The sequence below is a fragment of the Brachyhypopomus gauderio genome, chromosome 12 (assembly GCF_052324685.1).
Source record: "Brachyhypopomus gauderio isolate BG-103 chromosome 12, BGAUD_0.2, whole genome shotgun sequence".
Taxonomy (NCBI): Eukaryota; Metazoa; Chordata; class Actinopteri; order Gymnotiformes; family Hypopomidae; genus Brachyhypopomus; species Brachyhypopomus gauderio.
Genome location: NC_135222.1, coordinates 17,856,853 through 17,870,024, shown reverse-complemented (window position 1 = coordinate 17,870,024; position 13,172 = coordinate 17,856,853). Strand labels below are relative to the sequence as shown.

The 13,172-nt window shown below is 43.6% G+C and overlaps 1 protein-coding gene across 2 annotated transcripts in view; it reads left to right on the top strand.

Moving 5' to 3' along the window:
- Window positions 1-13,172, top strand: part of tbl1xr1a (TBL1X/Y related 1a) — a 45,002-nt gene that overhangs the window by 21,524 nt on the left and 10,306 nt on the right. Inside the window, exon 3 of one of the 2 annotated variants that reach the window (XM_077023408.1) lies at window positions 3,265-3,330. The exons of the other annotated variant lie outside the window; for it this stretch is intronic. The gene's annotated coding sequence lies outside the window, so the exon portion shown is untranslated. The remainder of the gene's footprint in view (window positions 1-3,264; window positions 3,331-13,172) is intronic. 2 annotated transcript variants of the gene reach the window in all.

The following is a 13,172-nucleotide window of genomic DNA, read 5'->3' as shown; positions in this document are numbered from 1 at the left end:
CGTTTTGTTTTTTGACCAGAGCATCTTCCGTAGTTTCCATCTTTGAAAAAAGGAGACGGATTGTTGATCAGCTGCACCGGATGATAACAGGGGGTTGATGGGAAAATGACTTTAACTCTTGCACAGGCACTTTCCCCTCGCATGGGAAAAAACACCAATATTGCGGTTGTTGCGGTTAATTCCCGTATGTTGCGATTTTCTCGTCAATAGCGCGGTATTGCTATACTGCGGTTATCGCGACAGCCCTACTTGAAGGTAGATTTATGATGACCCTTTTCACCAGTCTTCCAGCCATCAGTAACTACCAACTATCAGTAACTATTTGCTGATTAATATTGATATAATACTAGTTTTAACGTGTTGCTTCTGTACATAGTCAGGAAACAGCTCATATACATTTTTAATAACACTAAACCCTGAATCGGATCAAATCGATTAAATTGGATTAAATCGAAATAAATCGATTCTTAATCTTCAGAATCGGAATCGGATCGATTCTTGGAATTTGAATCGATACCCAGCCCTAGTTCATAGATATAATGGAGACAGGTCAGAGACGCAGTAGAGACGCAGTAGAGACGCAGTAGAGACGCAGTAGAGACGCAGGAGAGACGCAGGAGAGACGCAGGAGAGACACAGGAGAGATAGTTCAGAAGCTGCCTCTTCAAGCCACTCTCTCCTGTGAACAGAGATTTGTGAGGTTATCCAAAACTTTCAATCCATTCCTCTTATAGTACATATTGGGAGCCAGCACACTGTGTTGGGTGTACTATGTTGGGTGTGTTGTCTATTGTGGTCTGGATAGTAAATACAGTAGTAGGAACGCTACCAACCAGCTCTTTAGTATTAAAAGCAGAAATATCAGTGAATTCTTCAGTATTTAAAGAAAAATTATCAGTGAACTCTTCAACTCTGTTTCTTGCGTTAGTGCTGAAGAGGAAACGGCAAAAAAAAGTGTCTTGTTTTCACTGGTGTCAAAATTGCCACAGTTGCTGTCTCGTCTAACTTTGGCCTGGTCATTCCAGGGTCTGCACACACAGGCTGGTGGAGCTACATGGGAGGTCCAGTAGAGGGTGAGCTGTGGGCCGCTCACCACCACAACAAAACACACACTACTTGTGGCAATACGAAGCACATGAAGTATGTGTGAACCAGTACAGTCTCTACATCCACTGAAGTCATAAAACCAGCAAACAATGTGTGCTGGAAATGCATAACAGTGTGTTGTGGAATAATGTGCTTGATTAGTGTCGCTGATTATAATAATGGATATTACACTGTTTGGAAATAAATAGTCATGCTTACTAAGAGCTATTAGGTATCCTTTATAATACACCTCAACAACCCTTTGTATCGTGTGCAGTTGAAACGATCTCCACCCTCCCAGAATAAGGAGCGTATGCAGGAGATACAAAAATAGCATTTTTCAAAGCTGCTGCAATTCACGCGACACCCAGATGTGCTATTTTACATGATAAGTGTGTCTGGTGCAGCTGTTTAAAAGGTAGGAGATGAGAACTGGGCTGGATTGAACTGAACCTGGTTAACTGCTGCACCCACCCAGGCCTGCTTACCACATGTTCCACGTCACTCAGGCCTGCTTACCACGTGTTCGACGTCACTCAGGCCTGCTTACCACGTGTTCCACGTCTCCCAGGCCTGCTCACCACGTGTTCCACGTCACCCAGGCCTGCTTACCACATGTTCCACGTCACCCAGGCCTGCTTACAACGTGTTCCACGTCACTCAGGCCTGCTTACCACGTGTTCCACGTCACCCAGGCCTGCTTACCACGTGTTCCACGTCACCCAGGCCTGCTTACCACGTGTTCCACGTTTTATAGAACATTTTATATAGGCGTTAAATAGAACACCTCATGTCTAGAGTTGAACACTGTTTTTGGTTGTGCTGTTTTGGTCATGAGTGTCATGAATCAGTTATCTACTCCACACAATCTCATGCAAATATCATTTTCATAAGCTTTGACGATGCAGTGTGATTAAGCGACTTACTCTTAACTGACTTCGACACAGGAAGTGGTGCATCTGATATTTCTCAAATTTATGCAAAGCAGAAGGAAGGGCATCAGTGTCTGCATGTTTGGAAACCACTCCTTATCTTATCGCTGTGCCAAAGCTGTGGACCATAAGTGCTGTCTTTACTGCTGTGTTTGTGCCACATGTATTTACAAGTGAACTCCACACTGACTCCAGTGAACTCCACACTGACTCCAGTGAACTCCATACTGACTCCAGTGAACCCCACACTGACTCCAGTGAACTCCATACTGACTCCAGTGAACCCCATACTGACTCCAGTGAACTCCATACTGACTCCAGTGAACCCCATACCAGGGTACCCACGGGTCCTTAAAAAGTCTTAAAATGTCTTAAATTTAGTTTTCCATATTCAACGCCTAAAAATGTCTTAAAATGTCTGGAATTTTATGAGGGGAGGCATTAAATTATTATAAGTGTGTGTTGTTCAGTTGTTCTGGCGCGATGTGAACTTTGCCGAATCTAGCGCTATTGCAGAAAGGACCGCTCCAGGGTCCTAGTGCTAGATTCCTAGCGTTGGAGTATACGGCCTCAACAACGTTAACAATTTTCGTTCGCCAACCCCCCCCCCCGCAACGATGTGGAACACACCTGCATCCCCGGTGATAGTGTTATTTTTTCTTGTGAGAGGTATTAAAAAGGTCTTAAAAGTCATTGAATTTGAGATTTAAAAATGTGCAGATACCCTGCCATACTGACTCCAGTGAACCCCATACTGACTCCAGTGAACTCCGCACTGACTCCAGTGAACTCCATACTGACTCCAGTGAACTCCATACTGACTCTATACTGACTTGTTCAGCTCTATACTAAAAATAAGCCAAACCATCCAGCAGTGCGCTAGATGCTCTCTCACTTTGATTACATGCTAAAGTTGACTGAAGTTTATGAAATGTGGGCTGGTTTTGGAAAATGTTTCATCAACAAATTCAGCCTGTACTTGTACAAGAAAAAATGCTGATGTCGGTTGTCCTAATCAGGTTGAATGGAGCTTGACCATTGAGCATACCACGCCAAAACATCCTGCCCTACCTAACCTTAGAGATCAGTAGTAAGATGAGTCCCCCCCAAGTGATATCATGTGATTTGGTTTTCTGTGTAGTATATGTGTATACCCACAAACATGAGATATTTTTAGTCAGCAGAGGTCTGCATTGCACAGATGCTCTGCTACTTCTGCTAAATCCACCCTTTTCTGTTATTGCAGGTGCTGAGACGCTTGGACAGAAGCCCTATAAAACATTTGCACTGTGGAAAAAGTGTTGATAGTGTGGTAAGTGAAGCAGAGCTCTGTGCCTGTGTGTCCGACGGCCTCTCCTGTGCTAATGTAGCCTCCTTCTCTGCTTCACGCTGCAGTTTACCCAACATAGCAGTAATAAATGCTGCGTTTTTCAAGAGAATAAATGACACTGGTTGCTGGAAGAGACTGGCTGACGAATGCCAAATCCATACTTTTGTAAAAAGGTATTTAGTGTTATTTGTTCCCTCCGCTCCAGGAGGTAATGTTAGATTGATCATTCTGTTTGTGTAAAGGCTTAAAGTCTGAGTAAACAAGAGGGTATGGCCGGCTTCATTTCAACACCAGTCGGATATGATAGAGGCATAAATTAAACATGTTTTGTCTTGCAGTTATCATTTAATTTTTTGTTTTCATTTGAATTTTATTTTATGTCTGACATGTAGTGATTTTTTTCTCATCACTTTATACAAGTATTATGTTATTAAGTGGTGTTGGGGTCTTGGTTATTCATTAGCTAGTCACCTTCTGCTGGACCACTGAGCAATTCGAGTAATTGGATTGATGACGTTTAGAGTTGGTCAAGAGGCCCCATGATTGCAGAAGGCAATCTGAGTGTTTGAGCTCATATGTTATGTTTGGGTCTTTTTGTTCTAGCAGATCTAGTTAGTTCAGTGAGCACCTCAACCACGGTTGGCCCACTACCTAGACTACCAGGGTGCCTCCATAGCAACTGTGTTGGCAGGAAGAAATATGAGGTTATCCCTTCCAGCTCAACTTTGGTTATCAGTTCCTGACCTCTCTCACGAGCTGGGTCACACTGAACACCAACACATTTGGATGATGTTTAGCAGTGAGTTTGGATGAACCAAAACCATCCTCAACCAAATGAGCCAAATATACTCTGTGCTTCGTGTTAAATTCCAGTTTTGTTAGTTATGAATCTAACTGACTTCAGAATTATGATTTATGCACAGCTGACATTGGCCCTGCCTCATTCTGTAGAGGCAGATGGTTTGAAAAGATCACAAGTTCATCTGTAAACCACTGAGCCATATCAAGTGGATTAAGGAGATTTACAGAAAGACGCTTATTTTCCTGGAAAAAGATGACCTGTTCATCATGAAAGGTCTGGTGTAATGAGTTTATTCAGCTTGGTTCCAGCTCAGTAGAGTGTAGCCCTTTACCTTGCTGTCTGTTTTACTGTCACATGTGTCTGCATGACTGGAGACTCAGTCCAGATCCATGTAACTGGTGACAGTTCATTGTACTTTACACTTCTGATCACTTTGCTCAACAGTTTTATTTACGACAGTACGTAGGTGGTGGAGGCACACCGGGCAGTGACAGATTCACATGTGCTTCATTGTTCTTTTAGTGTAGGGCGGTGGAGGAGTGGAGGAGTAGAGGGGTGGAGGAGTAGAGGGGTGGAGGGGAGGAGGAGTAGAGGGGAGGAGGAGGAGTAGCGGAGTGTAGGAGTAGAGGAGTAGAGGGGAGGAGGAGTAGAGGGGTGGAGGAGTAGAGGGGAGGAGGAGGAGTAGCGGAGTGGAGGAGTAGAGGAGTAGAGGAGTAGAGGGGAGGAGGAGTAGAGGGGAGGAGGAGGAGTAGAGGGGAGGAGGAGGAGTAGCGGAGTGGAGGAGTAGAGGGGTGGAGGAGTAGAGGGGTGGAGGAGTGAAGGAGTAAAGGAGTGGAGGAGTAGAGGGGAGGAGGAGGAGGAGTAGCAGAGTGGAGGAGTAGAGGGATGGAGGAGTAGAGGGGTGGAGGAGTGAAGGAGTAGAGTAGTAAAGGAGTGGAGGGGAGGAGGAGTGGAGGGGTGAAGGAGTGGAGGGGTAGAGGAGTGGAGGAGTAAAAGGGTGGAAGAGTGGAGGAGTGGGGTGTGGAGGGGTAGAGGGGAGGAGGAGTATTCACATGTGCTTCATTGTTCTTTTAGTGTAGGGCGGTGGGGGAGTGGAGGAGTAGAGGGGAGGAGGAGGAGTAGAGGGGAGGAGGAGGAGTAGTGGAGTGGAGGAGTAGAGGGGAGGAGGAGGAGTAGAGGGGAGGAGGAGGAGTAGCGGAGTGGAGGAGTGGAGGAGTGAAGGAGTAAAGGAGTGGAGGAGTGGAGGAGTAGAGGGGAGGAGGAGGAGGAGGAGTAGCAGAGTGAAGAAGTAAAGGAGTGGAGGAGTAGAGGGGTGGAGGAGTAGAGGGGTGGAGGGGAGGAGGAGTGGAGGGGTGAAGGAGTGGAGGGGTAGAGGAGTGAAGGAGTAAAAGGGTGGAAGAGTGGAGGAGTGGGGTGTGGAGGGGTAGAGGAGTAGAGGGGAGGAGGAGTAGAGGGGTGGAGGAGTGGAGGGGTGGAGGATGCCTCAGGGACCCTGGGGCTCTTTGAAGGTCAATAAGATGATCAGATAGTAATGAAAACTAAGGGTGTATTGAAAAGCTCAAATATGAAAAAAAGTTTAAAAAAACTCAACATTTTTGCACTATTAATGTCATGCACACATGTGTTTAAAGGGTGTCCTGTACCTGTGATAGGTTTTATTTGAGACACTATGGGTTTTTCATCATTTTCAATTTCTATGTACACTTTAACAGTATCTTTTTTATCTTTTGTTATAAAATTTGGCTTTTTACCCAAACCAAACTGTGTAGTATATTTTTACAACTCTGTTGAATCAATATTTTTTTAACACATGGAATATCTGGAAATAAATCAATTCAAGACCACAGAATTGAAAACTTTGTCAGACCTGAAAATGTGTGTATTGTTACACCTCTAAAATGGTGGTACAGGACTTCACATGACCGTGTTTATTAATTGTTTCACAATCTCTGACTTCATATTGCTCATATCGCATCACACAAGGCTGTGACATGCAAATGAGCCGGCTTAATGAGTCACATTGTTTTATTGTATGCTGTGAGAATTTTGACCAATCACAGATGTTTCAGATGAGTTTGCTGTGGGTGTTGTGATGGATTTAGGCATTCTTATAATCCTACAACCATAAATAAATGATTTAGATAATAGTGGTAGACAATAGTTACGAGGGTTTAAAGTGTATTTCACTGCACAACCATGCATATTGTAATCGTACTGTAGCATAATTTTTGTCATACTATAGTGCTGTAATGTAGTATTTTTGTCATACTATAGCGCTGTAATGTAGTATTGTTGTCATACTGTAGTGCTGTAATGTAGTATTTTTGTCATACTATAGTGCTGTAATGTAGTATTTTTGTCATACTGTAGTGCTGTAATGTAGTATTTTTGTCACACTATAGTGCTGTAATGTAGTATTTTTGTCATACTGTAGTGCTGTAATGTAGTATTTTTGTCACACTATAGTGCTGTAATGTAGTATTTTTGTCATACTGTAGTGCTGTAATTAGGGATGCACCGAAAATTCGGCCACCGAAAATTTTCGGCTGAAATGGCTTAAATTTGCATTTTCGGTTTTCGGCCGAAATACTTTCATCACCGAAACAACACGGCCGAAACAATGTGTTGTGATGACGCAAACAAAAATCGCCACCTGCACGCGCTTATTTGGATAAAGCTAGCAAAAAAGTTTTCCAGTGATGGTGCCGAGGCAAAGGACATAATACACCAAAAATTATGGAACTCGTTGCCTTAGACGATCAGCCGTTCTTTGTCGTAGAGGATGTGGGATTTCGTAGGCTAATAGAGCACATTGAGCCCCGTTATGTTTTGCAGGGCAGACGACATTTCTCAGAAGCGTGTTTACCTGAGCTGTTTAATGTTGTTGCAACTCGCGTCACGTTTTTATGAGAGAATTTATATTTATCTTTCAGGCCAGTCAGTTATAATTAAATTTAACTCGTATAAAATACATATATTTATCCTCTCAGATAAAAACGGTCTGCAAGCGAGTTAAATTTAATTAGTGGTCGGCCCTTGTCAGCGTTATCGCCGTTAACGGCCCACCACTAATTTTATTTTATAATATGCATTACTGTAATGTCAGTGCTAAATAAATATTTTCAAATCAAATTTTGTAGTTGAATTATTCTTTGAAAAGCAATGCCTTGATTTTAGTGAGGTTAGCCATAAATCCAATGTTACTAATAATTGGCATAATGTATTTCGGTGTTTCGGTTTTCGGCTTTCGGCCTTGGTTTCCTCATTTTCGGTTTTCGGTTTCGGCTAAGAATTTTCATTTCGGTGCATCCCTAGCTGTAATGTAGTATTTTTGTCATGGACCTCTGCAGTTGCGAAGTGATCATAAACACTGACCAGGTGCACACAATCCGTTCAGATCATCTTATCATTAGTAATGAAAGAAGCAGATTTGAGGAAATACAGTGAGATGGTGACCAGCAGGGAGTGATTTAGGCCTCCGTAAGCACAATTAGCGAGCTGAGCTACTGACCAAGAGCTTTCCTTAGTTCTATAAGTTTTATTTTCCTCATCAGTTAGTTGCTTTCTCGGAGAGACAAGCCATCCCACATTCAGAAATTCCACTCTGAACGATCCCTGGAATGCCCACTTCCAAAATAAAGTCCTTATTTCCATTCTGTCTTGGAGCACATCAGCCCTGTCAAACCTGGACGGAAAGGCCTCCCCCTACACAGTTATGGAACGTCACTGCCTTCCACTTGTGTGATGGAGATGGAAATGTAGTTTTGTGACAATAAAAACAACTACAGGTCTCCCCTGACGACAGAAGCTTCCTGTGACTTCTTAACATTATTCACTGTTCTTCTGTAGCTCTTTGGCCAACACATCTTACGTTTTTTTGGAAGATTTTTTTAAAATCCATCATTACGGTCACTGTGTAATTGTTTTGAGCAGATTTCTTGTTTCAAAAGGTCCTCAGTATTATTTTGTGTTGTTTGTTCCTGGGTGAATAACTCAGTAATTTGACTGACTTTAGATTTAGATTGACATGAGATTGGATCATTGATTTTCGGAACCAGTTGGTACTTGAGTCATTTTAGCATTGCTGTATGCACTCTATAAAATATGCTGATGCTAATATACTTTTGCATATATTTAAATTTTATTGGACTTATCCAGATGCGTATGTGCAGGAACCACCATGTGATCCCTATAGAATTACCGTTTGTTCAGATAGGAAGAGCCTTTGGGGTTCTGGGTCAGTGTACAGGGAGTGGAACAGGATTTGTAGATTAATGGTAAAACACACTCCAGAAAATGACCTGACACACCCAGAATGTTCTTTTAACAAGTCTTCCCCTAGAGGGATGAGGTTGTCTTAATTTCTGCCTGAGCGCAATGGAAAATGTTGACCTCTGCAGGGCCAGGAGGACGCTGGAAGCATAACGCAGGCATGAGGGGCGGGGGTGGGGGGGGACCCATTTATGCCCCTGCTGGGGAATATTCCCTCCATGGTCAAATTGCCACTGATAGATCCTGAAACCCAAAGTAGGTCAGGCGAGGTGACACATTAATCTCAGCTCCCCTCCCCCACCCACTTCTAGGTGAGTGTGTTGCATCACAAGTAGTTTAGCGCCATATCCTTCTTAATCCGTGGTGACAGTGTCTGCTAGCTCGTGCCATGTCATATGCCCTGCTCATTGTTGTCTTTGAGCACCACCTGATTGGCAGATGCAGGGGAATATGCCCCTAAGGACTGTTGGAGATTGCACTTGACAGTCGCCTAGGAAGGCAAGAAATACATTTAGCTATTTTTGCTTTGGCTTTGGCCTTCCAGGTGTCTCCGTGCACCTTGGAGATTTAGGATGCCGGTGTTTTAAGTCATGAGTAACTCACGAGCGATCCCGAATGGGACCGGATCCTGCGGAATTGTGGGAAGTACGCGGCACGCTCACTGTGCGCTCACTCCTTGAGCCGCAAAGACCGGTGAGACGTGTGTATCTGTACCTGTTTGTGCTAGACTCACTACACCACGCACCTCCTCGGCTGGTCACGTGTGCGTGATGCATGACTGTGGCTGTGCACTGCACCTTTCTGCACGACTGTCTCAGCAGCCTCTACACTTGTATTTCATGGTTACGCAACCTTTCTGTGTCTACGACGAAGATTATCCTGCGTTGTGAGCTCCAGCTGTGGTCTGATGATAGGAGCTGTATGGGAGAGGACACATTACAATATTTTCATTCCCAAGAACAATGTGTGGTTTACTCTGGATTTGTTGGACGGTCCACAGTTTGCCGTGTGGTATTTGTTCCACGGGCTTTCTGTGGTCCGTTTGGTCATTGACGGAGGAGGGAATTTCCCCTTTCGTGGCCACTTCACTCAATGTTCTCGATTGCGAAGGCTTGGAGCTCCACTCCACGGGCTGGGTGGGCTGGTGACTCCTTGCTGGTTTTTGAAGGACAGCAGTCCCCTTGGCCGTTGATCCAGCAGCTCGATAATATGGATGAGGACTCCGCACTGCTGCGGAGATTTAATTTGGCTACGGCATGAGATAAAACGCGTAGATTTAAAGACACGGTTCAGCACGGCTTCCTTCGCCTGAATGACTGTCGTACTGGTGTCATCATCTCGTTGCGACTTTTATTATTTTTCGTGTTAAAAACATGGACATTCTCACTAGTGTGGGTCACTCCACCAGCCACAGTGCTCTAATGTATGTTGAAAAATGTTTCATCTTTTAATTCTTATAGGGTTTCTCATATAGCTTGGCCATTGTCACTTCTAGAATATCTGCAGACCTCTGTATGTGTCTCTAATATGTTGATGAGACCAGTTGGGCTTGCAGAGAAAGATGTTTCTCCCAAAAAGCATCGTGTTGGAGTTGCTGAGTTGTCTACAGCAGGGAGGGAAAGTGAGAAAAGACAGAGGCGTTTCATCACCACAGCTGTGCTGCCTCTCAAAATAGACTGAAGTCTCACCACTCAAAAATGCCCGTGATATAGAAATGAACGTTTCTGGTCTTCACTGGAATACGAAAGAGAGAGTCGGAGAAAACTGTTTAGTTTGCAAACAAACCACATCCTATAATGGCAAATGCTGGACAAATTGAGAATTTTTCCAGCACTCTTATGTATAAATGTGTGATCTGTAAAGGGTGTCCCCCAACCGGGCGAGGCTGTCCCCTGTCTCTCCCTTTCATGTATTACAACCCTGAGGAGGATGGGAAAAGTAGACTCGATTTCCACATTTACTTTAACATTTTTCATGTTTTATCAGCTTTACTTCATTTGTAAATATACATCCATTTTGCCTTTTGAGCCTGCAACACTTTAGGGACAGTTTAGGGCTAGTAATGAGTAAAATAATTATGTGATTTGAAAAAGGTGATACCAACACATGATTGTCATCAGAATTTGATACAAAAGTTGCACCCTGGAAAGCAGGAAAGGGCCTTCTGGAGCACAATTAGGATCAGTTACCATCAACAGTATAGTCGAATAAGGTGCATAAAGGGATTAAATTATTCAAGGTATCTGGATCAATTTAAGGATATAAAGGGTAATGGCACAAGCTTAGGCGAAATAACCATGACCTCCGACCCCTCAGAAGCTTAAGGAAGAACTGTAACCCTAACACACACACACACACACACACACACACACACACACACACACACACACACACACACACACACACACACACACACACACACACACACACACACACCTTTGTCGAGCAGTACAATATGTAGTAACCTCCACAAATGCCAGTTAAAACTTTAGTGTGCCAAAAGGCAAACTTATATTAACCATGTCCAGAGGCGCTGTCAACTTCTCTGGCCTCGGAGGCATCTGGGATAGACCATTGCACAGTGGAAACATGTGAGTCACTGTTTCGAGTCTTTTATGGAAGAATTGGTTGCTGTGTGCTTCAGACCATAGACGAGGACAACCTAACACTGTTATCAGCAACAAGTAAAAAATACAGGGTCTGATAAGGTATGGGGTAAGGTACACACAAACACACACACACACACACACACGGGTTGTGTCTGTTCCCTTAACATAGCTAACGTCAACTTACTATGTGACATCATCAATGCTGAATTAATTCAATCATTTTGCTGCCTTCTAGACAATATATCTCGCAGATACACACATGCATATTTCAACAAGACTAGGCCTGTGTTGAAAAAATAAATTTTCCGATTCATAATCGATTCGCATATGATGATCTGATAATCGATTCGTAAGTCCAAAGATCGATTTTTTTTAATAAAATTTTTTTTTTTCATTTCCCCCAGTGAAGTTTTACCCCCGCCTTGTCACTGAATTCACGCAGGCGCGCTCGGTCTAACTAACTGTAAAACAACATGGTGTCGGACAGTGCCGGTAACGACGATAGTCAAATCGGAAATCTGGATTCAGAGAACTAAAAGGAACAAATACCCTCGACAAAACTAAAGCCATATAATGGACAAAAAAATAAGTATTATATCGCGATCGATCAATCGCCAGTAGTTGGCGAATTAGTAACTCGTGTGAGCGTGTGAAGACAGTCAAATGCGTGTTTTCCACTACGCCGGTTTTAAAAGTATTAGCTGCTCGCTACGCTTGTAAACAAACCGCGCACCACGAAGATGTAGCAGTGTGTCGTCCCCAGAACTGATGAGGTAACCGGGCCATGGCACAGACCGTTTGTGCAGGTGAGAGCGGACCGGCTGGGGAGCCGAATTATTACCAGGCAAAGAGCCGCAGGTAGGCGTCCACTGTTGCATATAGACACCTCAATGATGTCCTCTGTTTATTGTCCTGGATTACCTTTCTTGAAGGTAGATTTACGATTACCCTTTTCACCAGTCTTCCAGCCATCAGTAACTACCAACTAGTAACTATTTGCTGTTTAATATCGATATAATACCCTACTAGTTTTAACTATAATACTAGCTTCTCTACACAGTCAGGAAACAGCTCAAATACATTTTTAATAACACCAAACCCCCAAATTGGATCGAATCAGATCAAATCGATTAAATCAGATTAAATCGATTCTTAATCTCCAGAATCGGAATCGGATCGATTCTTGGAATTTGAATCAATACCCAGCCCTAAACAAGACAATGCAAACTTTGGCCCTGACGAAAAAGGTACCGGTGCTGGACTGGGTTGCTGGGAGTCCTGACCTGTCCCCAACAGAGAGAGCATGAGACTGGCCTGCCTGCAGTCCTGACATGTCCCCAACAGACTGTGTGTGGTGTATTCTGAAATGCAAAATGTGACAATGAAGTTCCGGTACTGAAGCGTCGGACAAAGTTACGAAACATCACTTGGTGTCTTCAGTCCCTAATTGTCTTTTGGCTATTGTGAAAAGGAAAAGCAACGAATGACAAACGTAAACGCTTACAGTTTATTGCAGATGCTAAGACCCCAAAAGTGGTCCTTACGTCACAGTTTTTGAAAACACTAACCCATGTAGCTTATCTATTGACCTGGTGTGCTAAACCTTAACCACATTCTCTGCCTTACACTCATTTAGAAATTCTAAAACACACTTTTTGCAAAACATTAAACACAGTTCTTTACATAAGACACAATATTCAAAACTGAAAGCCATGTGTATAAAGAGGCCACAAGTAGCAAATCCTGGTTTGCACATCAATGGATACCAATACTGCATAGAGATGACAATGAAGAGGACGAGAACGAGGAAGAGGATGAGGAACAATAACGGATGAGATCAGCCACTTTGGTTGACCCTGTGGTCAACCATGTGTTGGGTTTTCTGAAGGCAGTCTAACCGAATCTGTGCTGCTACACTGTAGCATCATCCAGACATTTAAAAATGAGAATGGATAAGTAGACCTATCCTCTATACATACTACCATTGTCAGAGTCCCTGGCAGCATGGTAGCATCACACAAGGTGTGCAGCCATGTGCCAGAATGGTGGTGTTCATCATCATGCCACTCTTGGTCCCTACAACACTGCTCATCATCACCTTCCTCAACACGGTTCTGGGGATGAACCTGAACAGTCTGGGT